This window comes from Mastacembelus armatus, chromosome 21, assembly GCF_900324485.2.
Source record: "Mastacembelus armatus chromosome 21, fMasArm1.2, whole genome shotgun sequence".
NCBI classification, from domain to species: Eukaryota; Metazoa; Chordata; class Actinopteri; order Synbranchiformes; family Mastacembelidae; genus Mastacembelus; species Mastacembelus armatus.
The window spans coordinates 2,840,207-2,855,895 of record NC_046653.1 but is presented as its reverse complement, the minus strand read 5'-3'; the positions used below and the strand labels follow the sequence as shown (position 1 = coordinate 2,855,895).

Below are 15,689 nucleotides of genomic sequence, written 5' to 3'. Positions count from 1 at the left end.
GAACTTTAAACATTGAGTTGACTACACATGTACATATAAACTCAAATAATTTTTGTGTGGAATTACATTTAAACAGATCTTACATTTTAGTCACATTAAAAAGACACTTGTTTTCTAGAATTTTACATGCGTTTCAACATTGCTAGACACTGCAGCTACAGCACTAGATCCAACTAATCTATAAATACATTAATTGCCAAATATTTTTATGATCAAATTTTGTTGATAATATTAATTTGTTGTTGCAGCCCTAGTTACATCATAAAATACTGCATTAATTTAACTCTATAATAGTATATCAAGACAAGAAAATGAGTAAAGGGTTCTGATAAAATCCTTTGGTGACTGGAGTCACAAAAACAGCCTCCTATTGAACACCTCTAGAACCAAGGAAATGTTAGTGCATTTTTGAAGGTCTATACCCTCTCCTTATCCAGTCAACATCTGTGGTGCAGACAATGAAGTGGTGCCAACCTACAAATACCTAGGCGTGCAGCTGGACAATAAGTTAGACTGGTCACTGAAGACAGACATTGTAAATAAAAAAAGGCAGAGAGGCCTTTTCGGCTTAGGTCCTTAGACATCTGCAGAAAGATACTGCACATGTTTTGCCAAACCATGGTAGCAAGTGTACTCTTTTATGCTGCAGTCTGATGAGAAGGCAGCATAAAGCTGAAGCAGCTGTGACTGGAATGAGGCTGGACAGAGTGGAGGCTGTGGTGGAGAGATGCAGACAGAAAAAGGTCCATCCTGGAACACACTGACCATCCCCTTCACTACATTCTGATGGAGCAGAGAAACAGCTGCAGTGGACGACTCACCTCACTGAGCTGCAGGACTGAACGATACAGGAGATCCTTCACCCCCACTGCCATCAGGCTCTACAATGCTTTAGCCAGTGGCAGATGATTGACCAACAAGAACTAGACTGTTACTGACTACTCTTACGACTCATTATGAAGTAATTCAAATTTGTTCCACAGCATTAAATATCATGTATACATATATGTAGGGCTGGGCAATATGGCTGAAAATCACAACAAAAGTGTTTCATATCAGTCGATTATTAATTATTGATATTTTTACGACCTATTTGAAATAAGGACCAGGAGGAAAAAAAAAAATTCAATTTAAACACTGTAAACTTAACAGGTGTCCCTGGTTTGGGTAAATAAACCTGATATTAATAACAAATTAAATGTGTAAATGTATTGTGGGAGAGGTCATTAATGTCCACAGTGAATTATCACTCAACTAAGAGACTCACCACAAGCTTTAAGGAGTGTTTAGTTTAGGATATTGTGTGGGTTTAGCCACAACTTTACTGCTGCTAATACTGGTGTTGTTTTCAGACATAGCAAGCAGCAGTTCCAGCATAAAACGCTCAGATAAGTCCATTTTTCATCATCAAACACCATACCAGGAGACAGTCACAGCTACCACTTTGCTGTTACTGGAGAGTTGAACTGTAAAGCAGAAGAAAATGGCAGTAAGGGAGAGGTGCTATACATCACCAAGTTATAGTTGAAACGAAAGGTCTGAGGTGTCAGCTGGATTGGTAAATATGGACTGCTTTTTTAAGTCAAGCACTCCTAACCATTCCTCAAGTTGGCAAAAGGCTAAACTCATTGGTACACAGAAAAGGAGCCCTTGAACCATCAGATCTAATGAGATTTAAAAGTAGACAGATGCGGAAGCAAACGGAAGCAATGGTGAGGGATACCACATATGCTTCTACATTTACTGCATGCACTGTGCTGTCCCTTCACTATATCCGGATGTAGGGATCTCTTTGTGTAATTCAGACAAAATACAACCCTAACCACCTTGGCTGGACTTTTTCCAGTAACGTGCAACTATTTCAAGACAAACCTTTAATTTAACTTACCAAAAGTTCTCTCCATGAGAGCTCTTTTCACTTACCAAATACTTCCTTTCTTTGACAACACAACTCATTTTTAGTCCTGACTGCTGCAGAACAAAAAGTACTCATTTTTAAACCAAAATTAAAGCTGGGCACACCTAGAATATATGATAAAATAAAAATATCAGTAGGCACAACTTATTTGAAATTATTGTAAGATTGAACATTTGTATAATACCAACATAAAGCACATCATATCAGACTGAGAATGTTTTTTGTTGACAGATGAGACCCTGCAAAGAATTGCATTGTTTCTGAGACCTGTGGAAGAAGACAAGTTTAGACTAGGACAGGGCACATTCTCCATTAGTGAATCACTTTTTGGAAAACGGGCCAAAAACACCAAAAAGGTAAGAGGGTCATGATTGTGAGTGGCCTGATGGTGACACATTAGTATGATTCAGAGGTTGAAACAGACTTCCTCAAGCGGGAAGGAGAGTATTGGTGCAATATGTGCATGTTTTCTATGATGTGATGCTTAAATGCTTTAAGGAAACTTTTACCTGTGGGTGATTCAAATCACAATTCCAAATGACCCATCATAGAGTCCTAGAGCAAGACTCTTCGTATCTGTCTATTCTGTTTTTAATCATGTAAAGTCATGAAAATTAAGTTTCTCTGCCACATTCCAGTTTTTATTAATCTCCTGTCTGTTGCAAACCTTCAGACCTACCCCTTGTAGGTCTGAAGGTTTGTAGTCCCCTTGTAGAGTCTGCAAACCTACAGTTTGCAGACTCTACAAGGGGACTCAAATTCTTTACCAAAACCACCCAGTGGATTCCAGGAGATACAGAGTAATGGGTAGCTAGCAACTGATGTAATGTAAAAGGCATCTAAAACAGCAAAGAATATCCCCATAAATGAGTTCTTATCCCACCCCTGAACCTGACCTTCCCTGCTAGTAAAGGCAATATCCTGTGGATGATCTCCTCATCTCCCTTACACAACAGAAACCAGATGTGGAGATCATAGCCTACACATAGTCCCTGGCAGGGACCAATCTACATGGATCTGGTATGGGCTTTTGTCTTTGCCTTGGGACAGAATCAAGCATGTAATAAAAAGAAACTGGCAAGGGTACAGAATTAACCTTATTAAGGCCTAACAATTATTAATTTATTAAAAGTGCAACGTGTAAAATGTGAAAGATTTAGTGAGATCTAGTGGTGAAATTACAGAATGCAACCTTCTGAGCTCCCTTCACTCCACACCCTCCCATTATGATGGCCATCACCTTTGAAACAAAACATGATTTGCTAGCTATTGTCCACTCAGGGGTAATGTAGAAACATGGCGGCACAACATGGCTGACTCCGTGAAAAGGACCTGTTCTCTATGTAGATCTAAAAGGCTCATTCTGATTAAGTAAACGCAATGGTGGTATTTTTAAGACAACATATTTATCAATACAATATTTCATTTCTGATATTAGATTCCTCTGAATATTACACGTTGTACATTTAAAGAGTATGCCACCAGTTGTGTTGTCTAGGTTCACTGTGTTGTATCTTCCACACTGTTGTGGTGAATTCACCACTGCTTGGGATTGCTGACAGTCTGGGTCTGTGGTTGTGTACTCCTGGCTACTGCTGGCCAGTTGCTCCTACTTCCAAGTCAGATCTCAGGCCTCTGGAGACAGCAGGGGGACTCCCATGGAGGTTTGAGGAATGTCAGTGTGAATTTGTGTTAGGTTGGGACGCATCACTAGAGGTTGTTCAAGAACATCAATACATAAGACCTTGTAGTGTTAACCTCCCTCAGCACTTTCTTCCAACAAAGTGAGCTTAAAGAAAACATTCCCCAGAGTGGATACATGTGAAAGCTTCACTTTTGGAAAACTACGACATATGCCTGCTCAGACAGGATGGGTGGTATGAGGTAGTAAAGTTAGGAAGAAAAATTTCTGCTTTTCTAACAAGCATGCATGTATCCTTCCACACAGATTTTCTGCTGCCTTCACAAACTTTTTTTCTTGGAAGGCTTTGCTACAGTATGACCACCTGTTGACACCCCTGATGTCACTCTGAGAGCAGCCTGATATTGAAAAGTGTTGCGTGTGAAACAATGTAGTGGATAGCTGGCCTCGCACATACCCAGCACAGTTTTCTTCCTGCTTTCTTTCTAATGAGCTAATTACAAAACATGAACAAACCTAATTTTGGCTCAGAGCCAGAGTAAGAGAGAGGAGATGATGGCAGCAACAGACAAGCTGTGAGGGAGACTTTATGGAGCTGGTTGCTAAAGACAACCACATGTCCATATCCAAGCTCAACTTTGACTTTTCTGTCCCCCCCCATCTCTTGTCTCTGGCTTCTATCTGAGAGGAGACTGTGGCCTGGCACTGAGTCAGCATGATTTGGAATGTATAATATCTCCCAGCATATGGAAACGTAAGAAAAGAAGCTCAACCACCCTGCCCTTGAGGCTGCATCAACTTTGTAGCTATGGGAGGGCCTAGTGTAAATCATAACTTCCAACACAAACCCAAAAATTGGGAGCTGAAGCACACCCCACTCCCCACCCCTTTTTCTTTCTCTGGATGTTGGCTGCATTTTGTCATCAGTGGCCTCTACATAGAACCCAATTTCTGCCCCTGCATCAGATTAGGGCCGTGGCAAACATCCCAGACAATATACCATTGTCTGTGAGCCTGTGTCAGTCTATCTCAATATCTCACAGCCATTTAAAAAACTTGTTGGGTTTTTGATGGAGAGGGATAATGATACAGTGAAGGGAAGTTGTGATCTTTTCCCTTCTTGCATTCACAAGCCTTATGGTGTACATTAACATTTTATTGTGCCGGCCAGCAAGAAGTCAATTTTCCAAAGGACAGAGTAAGAAAAGCATAGAAGAGCTCTTGTATGCCACCATAGTCCTCTTTAGCTACCAATTATTTAAAATAAAACAAATTCTTATCATTCTGAAATTTATAGAAAAACTACTTTGTCAGTTGGCATAAAATAAAAACTTTGAATATGCCAACAGAGAAATGTGTCTTAGACTACATTTAATATGAAACATTTAAAGTTAAAGACAGCTTCCAGTGGCAGCACTGCAGCTGAGAACCACTTCAGTTTGTTAGAGGAAAAGGAAATCCTGTGCCATCTTTAACTTTACATTAGACAATCCTGTTATTGCTTACTCTGTGCATTAGATTTCTTATTAGTCTCAAAAAACATTGCAGTGAGCTTTGTTTTTAAAAAAACATTATTTCCATAAGACATCTTATGAACTCCTGAATAACTGCAATATCCTGGTTCTGGGTGATGGCAGCCCAGTGATGATACAGGAACACACACAGCAGTAAAAACAGTAACAAAACCATTTAGCTGCCAGACTCACAATCAACAGTCAACACAATCAACAAATTAAAGTCAATGCAGCAGAATCAGAAATAAAACTTTTTCATTCCACACAGTCTCATCCTTGTCAAAACCTGGGCCCGTATTCACAAAGCTTCCTAAGCCTAAAAGTTGCTCCTAGTGACAAAATTCTAAGAAAATTCTTAGAAAATTTTTAGAATTTCCTCTTAAATTTAGGACTAAATCTTAGTAAAGATAAAAATGATTCACAAAACATCTTAGCCCTAAAAACAGCTCCTAAGGTAAAAAATGAGTAGAGAGGAGGGCTTTTAAGAGGCTTCAGAGTTTCTTTAGCAAAGGACACAGTGGTGGAAAGAAGACATTTTCTCCAAACACTGAATGATTGTGAGTTAATTAAACACTACAGGTTGGATCGCGATGGGATAATGTTTGTGGTCAAACTTATTCGAGACGTTCACATCTCCCACCCAATGTAGTAATGCTATAATGCCAGAAATGAAAGTGATCACAACACTAAGGTATTTGGCAACTGGAAAAATGCAACAGTGCAGTAGTGATGACTTGTGTCTGTCACAACCACCATCAGCAGAGTGATCGCACAAACTATTGAAACACTTTCATATAGCCTCATGACAGTGACACAGAAATCTTCTGGTTTCCCAGTCTCTTCTGTCCAGTTTGGTTTTCTTGTTCTTTTACTTCCTTCCATCTCTCTTGGAATGTTGGCTACATGCGATCCACAAGTGCAACTTAAACAGACTGTCCTGCAGTCATGTAAATTGGTAAAAGGTGAGTCATTTTGCTCCCAATCTCAAATGGATTACAAGTATTAAAATCAGTATGGTAAACAAATGTAAGCACTTAAATATAGTAACTACCGTGTGGAAATTGGTAGAAACATTTTCAACATTTGGCTGTTTTAATTAATGAGGACATTTAGCCTATAACAGAAACTTTGTAGCCTGTATTCATGATTATACATTTCTTAATACAAACATTTTATGATTTCACTGTTCCTTCTATTATCATATCATCATATCATATATCACATATTTTCACAAAGACCTTAACAGATTTTTGATCAACCAATCACAGTCCTTGAAATGCTTTCCCTAGCAATGGGGTCAACCACACCTCTTCACTAAGATAAAGGTTTTTGTACTTTCCTTACTCAGAGTTGCTCTGAGAAGTTTCCTAAATCACTTTTAGTCTAGAACTCCCAGCTAAGACTTTTTAGGCTAAGATAGGAGCTCTCTGAAAGAATTCTAAGAAGCTTTGTGAATATGGGCCCTGGTCGCTACCCACAGTGTAACTTAACTGCCACTGGACTCAGACAGAGATGAGGAGCTGGCTATAGAAGCCTTGTAAATGTTTTTCAAACCCCATAGTGCCAGATTTTTTTTTCTTTATTAATAACTTTCCATTGATTTACTAATAAACATAACTAATAACTAAAAATAACTATTTCTACCAACAGTAGATAGTTGGCTTGACACAACAAGCTCTATTTTCTTCTTTTTTCTCATCTTCTTTTCTTACATAAAAAAATAAGTTTTTTAATTGTACAAGCACAAGCATAAATTGTGATTTCGTTGTTTTCAAGTAATAGCATTTAATGCTGAGAGTATGCAGAGATGTTTATTTTGCATCATGTTTTTTTGTTATTTTAATCTAAATCCTGACATTTTTTAGACCTTTGAAATGACATATAATGTAAAAACACAACAGTAAGTATTTACAGTGCTGGGATCAAAAAAGCAACCAGTTACAATCCACTGTCCACAGAGTTTATCTTGTGTTGAGATAATGAAATGAGTCTCACCATCCCCCTCCTACAAATGAACTGACCTCCTGTGACCTGGGCAGGGTTTCCCAGAAGACCCCAGAGCTACAACCACTATTGTTCCTTTGTAGGCTGATAGACAATGATGATGTTACTGGTAAAACACTTTTGGGAAATTTAGTTTCCGATGACTCAGTATGTGAGTTAAGGAGTGTGTCCAGAACTTAATGGGAAGATCTCTGTCCAGTGCTGGTGATGACACACTGTCCATCACACAGGGCTCACTGTATACAAGACTCAATCCATGTAAGTTTTTCTTCCCTTTTTGGAGACAGTGGAGCTGGATGTGGTCTTCTGTTTCTTCTACTGCAGTTTAAGAACTACACCACAGAGGCATAGGCATAAGTAGAAGGTTGTCAGGCCTTTTTTCAAGGCTTAGAAATTTTAGTTTTCCCAAGAAAACCTATTTCCACTGCAATTGTGCAGTTCTGCTTTAGATGGAGGGAAGTGCTTTCAGTGATTGATGAGGTCACTCGGCTCCTAATGAGCTTGTCAGTTATTTTACCCAACAGCTATTAAAGCGGCTTGTTAAAGGTGCATCAGCCTCCACTTCGTTTTCTGGCAACATCTGTGTTTTTAGAGACCATACAGTGTCAATGCGCTCTTTTGACGGCAGTACTACAATCCAGCATGACCTCAGTTTCTGTGCTCGGAACTCAAGTGCCCACTCATAGCAGTGTATCAAGAGGGGAAGCATGAGGGGGGCAAAATGTGCAACTGCCCTCCACTAACCTGGATATGATACAAGCCTCTTTAACCTCACACACTTGATTGAGAATGAACAGGATGCCCTGAGGGGAGTGACACAACAGGCGTTAAAATAAGCAGGGATTGTCCTGTGGTGTCCTCATGCCAAAGGATTCAGTGAAGGGCTCTACAGATAAATGTAAGTGACCATCTCTCGTTCTCCCTCTGACACTCTTCCCTCCATCTGAAGTGCAGGCTGATCATGGTGGCATCGCTCGACACATAGCTGCCTTTTACAGCCAACTAAATGGCCATTAAAGTCTCATTAATTCATTCTTGCACAGCCCTCTCCTCCTCTGTGGATGCAAGGTCTCACTGTTCAGAGAAGAGTCCCACTTGGAATGCTGATACTACAATCATATTCATTTTTTAAAAACATCTGCTTTCATTTGCATTTCATTTGATTTTAATTTGAATATGCTTGGGTGAAGTGAACCAACAATTTAAGGCCTCGCCATGACTTCATTTTCAGGATTTTCTGATGAAATTAATATGATTTAGAAATTTGTGATGATTTTACACTCAAAAATGCATTTAAAAAAAATGCATTTAAAAGATTGCCAGATTAATTACTTAGAATACATGTTAGTTACAGTCCCTTAATGGCTCAAATTAGTCAGAATCTCATTTAGTCATTGTTTGCAGTGCTATGCTAACACTTTTTTACTGTTTTCTAAAAGTGAAAATGAGCTCTAATAGGGAGAGATACTGATTCCTAGATCTTCATTAAACCAGAAAATGCACAGCAGCCAGAAGACGTGCTACAGCATCTGGTCAAGTCTTCTTTAGACAGAAAGATTTCTTGCATATTCTACTCGACCATCCACAGCCAAACATTCATTTGATAAGGGTTGTATGAAGTTACTCCATTATGGAAACTGTAGAAAATTACTAATTGTTGTGAGAAAAGTTGATAGACCGATACAAGAGTTGACTTCAGAACACATTGACAATGAGTTTAATGTACACAAATATTTTCAGTCAGCCATACTGTGCAGACGTTTTAGGCAGTTTAGATGTTTTAGATTCTTATCACACAACACCATCGGGTGTCTGATTTATCCCAAGTTCATAGTGCATCCCACTGTGCAGGACAACAAGGCCATGAAGTACCCACTAGAGTTCATGAAGAGCTATTTTCAGGGGCAAGAAGAACCAGGACTCCTGCAGCAGATGGTCTGACCCCCACAGAGACCTGATCTCAGCAGTGTGGAGTCAGTCTGGGATCATATGAAGAGAGTGTTTCACTGGGACAGCCTTAATCTACAGAAGAACTGCAACAGCTTTTCCAAGGTGCTGCAAAGTACCAGGAGAAACTGAGCAGGTCAAACCAGAGAGACCTGCTGCTGGTTTATGGGCAAAGGGGAGAGCTGCAGATACTGATTAGATTTAGGTTTGGATCCACTTACTGCACTTTGTATGAACCTAATTTATAAATGAAAACAATTTATGTGACTAATATTAAAAGCATTCCTTTTGTAGATGTATTTTTAGAGCCTAAAACTGCTGCAGTACTGTACATTGTAGGAAACCTACTGCTGACCTATCCACAACATATTCCGCAGCAGGTCAGACATTTACATTACATTTACTTGTCTGAGGGGAGAAAGCAGCAGCTTCCCTTGATCTATAGCCACTAAATTCCAGTGCAAACATTTTTCAGCTGAACTGCCAAGGCCCCAAAAGCCTCCCTCCACACCTAATGCCCCCCTCCCACACATACATACACACAGGGCTCTTTTTCCTGATGGCTGATGCTGACGAGGTGATGGCTTCACTGGTACAGTATAATGTACAGTACTAAGCTCAGTGAAATGAGAGTCACAGTGGGATGACTTGGGGTTGAAGGAGTTTGCTCTGCAAGAGTGGGTGGTTGTGGTGTAGGAGGAGGAGGAGGGGGGTGCTGGTGGTGATGGTGGGAGAGTGATCCTCCCCCTCCTCAGACTCACTCAGACTTCACCCTCTTCACCCTCTCCTCCAACCCTCCTCTCTGTCTCTGTACGCTAGACTTCATCGGTATTTGCTTTCTAAAAAAAAAAAAAAAGAAGAAGAAAATGCTGTACCCCCTCCTCCTTTTCCACCTTCACCTCCTTCTCATGGCCTATACCTCTCCAACACACACACACACACATCCCTGTCTTTCTTTTTGCAGTATTTGGTTCATTAAATTTTTTGCGGACTTCCAGAAAAGAAGCAAAAAAGAAACAGGCCTGGTGGGGCCTGTGCACAGAGGCGATGTGTGAAAATAGGGGCTACAGCAGCATACATACAACAGCACACAGGGCTGGGCTGTGGAGATGAAAGTGACATGGCCACTATGGGTCTCTGAACACTGCAAAGCGGAGCCCCTGAACTGAAGCTGAATGAGCTGAATAGGCTCATCCATTCTTTACTCCTTTCACCCTCCATAGGCCCTAACTGTTGGAACTCTTCATTCATCACAATAGGCAAATGCACTAAAAGTTTTTCTTTATTTTTTTCTCATTTAAATCACCTCAGAACTGACAGGGTTTGTCATCATGTGAAGCAGAAAACACACATTATAAAAATGATAAATATCAAATGATTTAAAAGTTTTACACATTTTATTCTCTTTTTGCACTTCCTTATATTATTCTTGAAGTCTTCATTTCTTCCTGATCTTAAATAAATCTCCAGCTTTTCTGTTACTGTCTTTCATCACCATGCAAAAAGAAAACATTATCCAAGCACACATTTGGTTCTCGAATGTGACTTGTATGAAAAACGGGAGTTTCTTTTTCACTAATATGTGGGCCAAAACATCTAACAAAAATGTGGGTTTTATACATGTAAGTTCACACATCACTTTGGAGATCATTAGCAGCGCCTGTTAGATAGTAAAAAGCCAACAACAAATATATCTGCTTTAAGGGCCCCACAAAGGCGTCAAGTGTTTGTTGACTGCTCAGGCTGGAGAGCAAACAGTAAACTCTGAATCTTTCAACAATAAGTACACATCTCCCACAGCCCTGTCAGAGGCACTAATGTGTCTGTGCTGCTACTGCATTCCTCACACTTTCTGCCTGATGCTTTCTTTCCTTCATTTGTAGCATTAAGAGATTAAACAAGTAAAGTGCTCTGAAAGTGAGGAGTGCGTGAATGAGATTGTAGTTTGTTAAATGTAATCATCAAAAGCTTAAACAATGTGAAAGGGTGAAGAAAATGTTTCCCTTTATATAGTTACATTTGTGTGGTTTTCAGAAGGTTTAATGTCTTAAAATGAAGCAGAAAAATGAACGTCCAGCTTGACTGTTTGGGACATCACAACAGCCATGTTAAACTATTAAAAGCTATGTAGTGGGATTGGCGCCGGGCTTTCTGATCACATCTCTTCCCATATGGATCACGTTTCAGGACAAAAATTTTTTGGATTCCTGTGTCAGATAAGTTCAAAGTGCAAATGAGATGTGGAGCTGGCCTAAGCCTCATCTGCCGCTGACACGCAACGCAACAGAAAACAGGAGAGGAAGAGAAACACGCCAGTACAATCTTTTTCTCCCAGCCCGTGCAGTGTGAATTTAAAAAAGCATATACACAAGTTTCCTTACCTTCACTGCCGTCCCTCCTCACTTCGAAGGGGAGCCTCTTCCACTCTTTTTGTCTGAGGAAAACTTTGCCTGGACTCGGATTCTTGTAAACTAGAACTAAGCTGGCACCGCTACCAAACGCAAAACGCTCAAACAAGCCTCTCCCGATTTGACGCGAAACTCCATGAACCGGGTTAAGAAAAGTTTTGAGACACGCAGAGTTTGCACGGCATTACCTCCCCCTCTGTCCCGGATTCAGTGCGGAGCACAAATCGTGTCTAACTTTTTCTTACAATCCATCTTCTCCAAGAGGTGCGCTCTTGCGTGCGTGCTTTGCGCGCTTATTCAGCAAAACTAACATCATAGGTAAAAACTGGTTTTCTGTTTATTTCTTTTTTTTTCTGGAGAAGTCGTAAAACTTTGGAACTCAAAACGGTTTGACTTCCCTCGGTAGTTGTTGCAGAGACACGCGGTGGTGTTGAGATCTTCAGGCTGCTGATCTGTTTTCAATCCAACCCCCTTCCCCTCTCCTTCCCCACATTACCATCTCCTCCTTTCTCACTCCCCTTGCTCCCTGGTGAGTTGGGCCATTTGCTGCACCAGATGGGCCGGGCTAACTCAATCCAGCAGTTGCAGACGGGAAAAGTTAGATAAAGTTTCATTTATTGGTCGATTCTCACTGACTTTATACAGTTTAAGAATGTCCACTGGAGCTTAAACCCTCACATGTAAATCAGTTACAATTGTAGTGTTTTTGTTGACAACTTTTTGCAGCTGGGAAAGAGCTCTTGGAGCTCTAATTGTATTTTTTTTTCTTTAGAAGCTGTGATTCTGTGAGTGGGTGGACGGATATTCAAGACACTCTGATCTTCAACAAACCAACCTCATACTCACCAACAAATACATGCAAGCCCTGTACTTAAAGCCACATTTTGTTTATTTGAAAAGTAGACAGCAAACCATCATCATAATTCATGCTTTGTTTGTTCCCATCCAGGCTTTTCCATCCTAGTTGGAAACTCAGGGCTGCAGCAGGAGCAGCACACAGCAATATGTTGCACATAAACATTTATGTGTTGCTGTAGATTTAAGTAAACCTGTATGTGCTGCTGCATTTAAAATGATCATAATGATGTAGAATAAACAGAATAAACTGTTTGAATACAGTTGGGTAAAGTAAACTCTAACAGTGTGTCATATTATATACAATGACGATATGTTTTGGATGTAAAATCTTAGTATGCACAGTCACCAGTGGCAACAAGCCTTTTGTAGTGCAGTAAAATGATAACTGATAATAGAAAAACTGAAAAAAACATTAGGAACTGTGTGTGATTTAACCCTATAGTGTCCGATGTTTGAGTAGCACTGTAAACTATTATCAGGATTTCACAATATTTACCGGTAATATTTCACAATAAACTACAGTACCTATTGGCAATTCACAGGTATTAACTGTAATATTTACAGTAGCTAAACTATTGTAATTTAGAATTTTACTGTGAAATTGATGCAAATGCAGTAAATTATTGTTGCATCCACAACATATTACTGTATTATTTCACAGTAACATATTTTATTCAAACCACTTCGTGATAACACAACATTATTACTGTAACATTTGAATTTCACATGAACCAGTGGAGAGCACAAACTAGCTCACGCTACTTAATTTGATGTTTAACTGTATTGAAGTACACACACCTCTTGCTTGAGAGGAGAGATGGTGCTAATAATACAGCTTATTTTTTATGTTTGTACAATTTTAATATTTCAGCTGAACTGCAGTTACACATGAAGACAAACTAATTTAATGTTTGGTGGAAAATCCTTCTTGGGCCCCTGTGAGCAGACACTGTGTATCTTCTCTGTTGATGCTCTCCCATCACTGCACCCTCCTTCTGCTGGTTGTGGTTTCTCTGCCTTAAGTCTGCTCCTCAACAGAGGAATGCAGCTTAGTTGGATGGATTATTATTTTGATACTTTTGATTTTAGTTTCGTCAGTCTGTAGAAGTCTGTTCCAGGCCCCTATCACTATCCTTTTGCTTATTTTGGTGAACTCCAAACTGTCCTTTATGCATTTAACAATTACCAGGGGTTTATATCTTGTGGTGAGTGGTGAATCCTGCAAGTTCTGGTCATGACGTCTCCTTATGATACAGCACATTGGTACAGTTTACTCCTTATATGCACACAGCACTGCACCTCAATCTAAATACAAACTCTTAACTCTCAGTCAACTTTGAGCCACAGCTGAGCTCTTTTTTGCATGAAACTACACACAGCTGCAAAAGAAACATTCAGCAGTGTCCAATTACTTTTGGACCTCTACACTTTGGGCTCTACATGTTATAATGGTTATATCTCCCACACTGTTCTTTCAGTACTAATGTAAGCCTCCTCAAATCTGACACTTGTTATTTTTATGGAAGTATTTATTTTATTTCAAACTGAATGTGCTGAACCACAGAGCCCAGAGATGACCACATAACTGTGCAACTGTGTGAGGTGGGGGAAAATATTTAGGCACTTTGCTGAAGGTGGAACCAAATTGGTTTCAAATACCTTTGAATAGGTGGTACCTATATGTCTTAAATACTGTTGCATACGTCTGAGTAATCAGCAGCCTCCACATTCATTCATTCATTCGTTCATTCATTCATTCACCACTACTTCTCTCATGGTGTTAGAATGCCTGTCAGTCACATGTACTCTGCATATACATGCATACAAAAACACTCTGTGAGGCAGTTTAGCATCTCAAACTCAGCAAGGATACACCGACTCAAACTGCACAGCATTTATTCTTTGGTTCTTTTCAAACAGCATTTCAAACACATGATCAACCCCACAAGAGACATGGCAAAAAAGAGGTGGCTAGATGATGGAGTCTCAGAAAGTACTGGCAGGCCTTATTGGCTTTAGGGTTTAAGGTGCTGCCACCTATTGTCTGTCTTTGCAGCTGCATCATGCCTAAATGCCGACCCTTAAACCAGCCCGTGCCTTCTCTGTGCCTATGTGACTGTGCATGTCCTCAAAAGAGGGTGACTGCCAGTGTCAGGTTCACTGGCTTGCTCTCCCATGCTACTATGGCCTTATAAGCAGGAATTTTAATGAGCTTGCTGGGCTTTTGTGATTGGAATAGAAGAATGTAGCTGGAAAATACAGGCAATAAAGCTGTTGGACAGAAAATCAGAAAGGTAGCAGGAGAAAAAGAATGGAGGTGAAGAGGCGAGAAGAAGTGACACCATTATTAGAAGTCTGATAGGGAACTATACAATTATAGTTTTTATTACCACATGCATTCTTTTGTGATAACATATGCAGCCTGACTTCTTATTTACCCAAATGTTCATGGGCTACATACTTTTTAACTGACCTTATTGTCCATGTTAATGGGTCATCTAAAACAAATTCAAAAATGCTCTTCCAGTTTTGTGATAATCGAGTCATGATTTTAATATAATGATAATGTGCCAGGACATCTGTAAGCAAAATTTGTCTATTTAAGTGTTTTAATGCTTTTATTTTTGTAATTTATTTATTTGTGGTAAACTGATTCCCTATGTTGACCAGTGTTTTAGTTCTAGTAAATACATATGATGTAGCCAATGACTTAGAAAACAAAACAATGGTTTTTCAGATGGTAATTGATGAGTCAGTCAAGTTTTATTTTTTATACCTCCTCAAATCACATATTTGCCTCAGATGGGTTTACTGTATAACATACAGCCCCCTCTGTCCACAGACTTTCCATAAAATAAGATCAACTTCACCTACATCCATGTAGAATGGATGAGGTAAGTGAAGTAAGCAAGGCAGCCCATTGTAGGAGTACAGTAGTGACTTTGTCCTCTTATCTGCCCATTACTGAACTCCTGGCCGCCTATTCAACAACCCTCTCTGTGCCCTTGACAGCAGCCCTTGCAGTGTTTTCTCACGGCAGCAGGCTGGCCAGCCTTATGCTGTGTGTTACAAGAAGAATAAAAAGGTTCATGTTGTTAGTGCATTTAAAGATAAGGGTTAAGAGAAAGTAAAATTGTATAAGTAAAAATGTAAAATAATGATTAGATACAAATGTAACTATTCAGTTAATACTGTTAATACTATGTTGTTGGTGTAATAACATATTGTGATACTACTATTGTATTGCATGAGTAATATAACAGACTTGTGACCCTCAAAGACATGTGTTTTTATGACTCCTCATCAGAGGTTCTGGCTTTAAAAGATTTATATTTACTTTGCAAATTGTTTATTTTAAAGGGTTTTGCTGGTTTAAAACGGTATCTGATATGAAAGTA

At 39.6% G+C, this 15,689-nt stretch overlaps 1 protein-coding gene across 1 annotated transcript in view; it reads right to left on the bottom strand.

The window, feature by feature from the left end:
• Positions 1–11,889, bottom strand: part of gli2a (GLI family zinc finger 2a) — an 83,545-nt gene extending 71,656 nt beyond the window's left edge. Inside the window, exon 1 of the mRNA XM_026294661.2 lies at positions 11,407–11,889. The gene's annotated coding sequence lies outside the window, so the exon portion shown is untranslated. The remainder of the gene's footprint in view (positions 1–11,406) is intronic.
• Between the last annotated feature and the right edge of the window lie 3,800 nt (positions 11,890–15,689).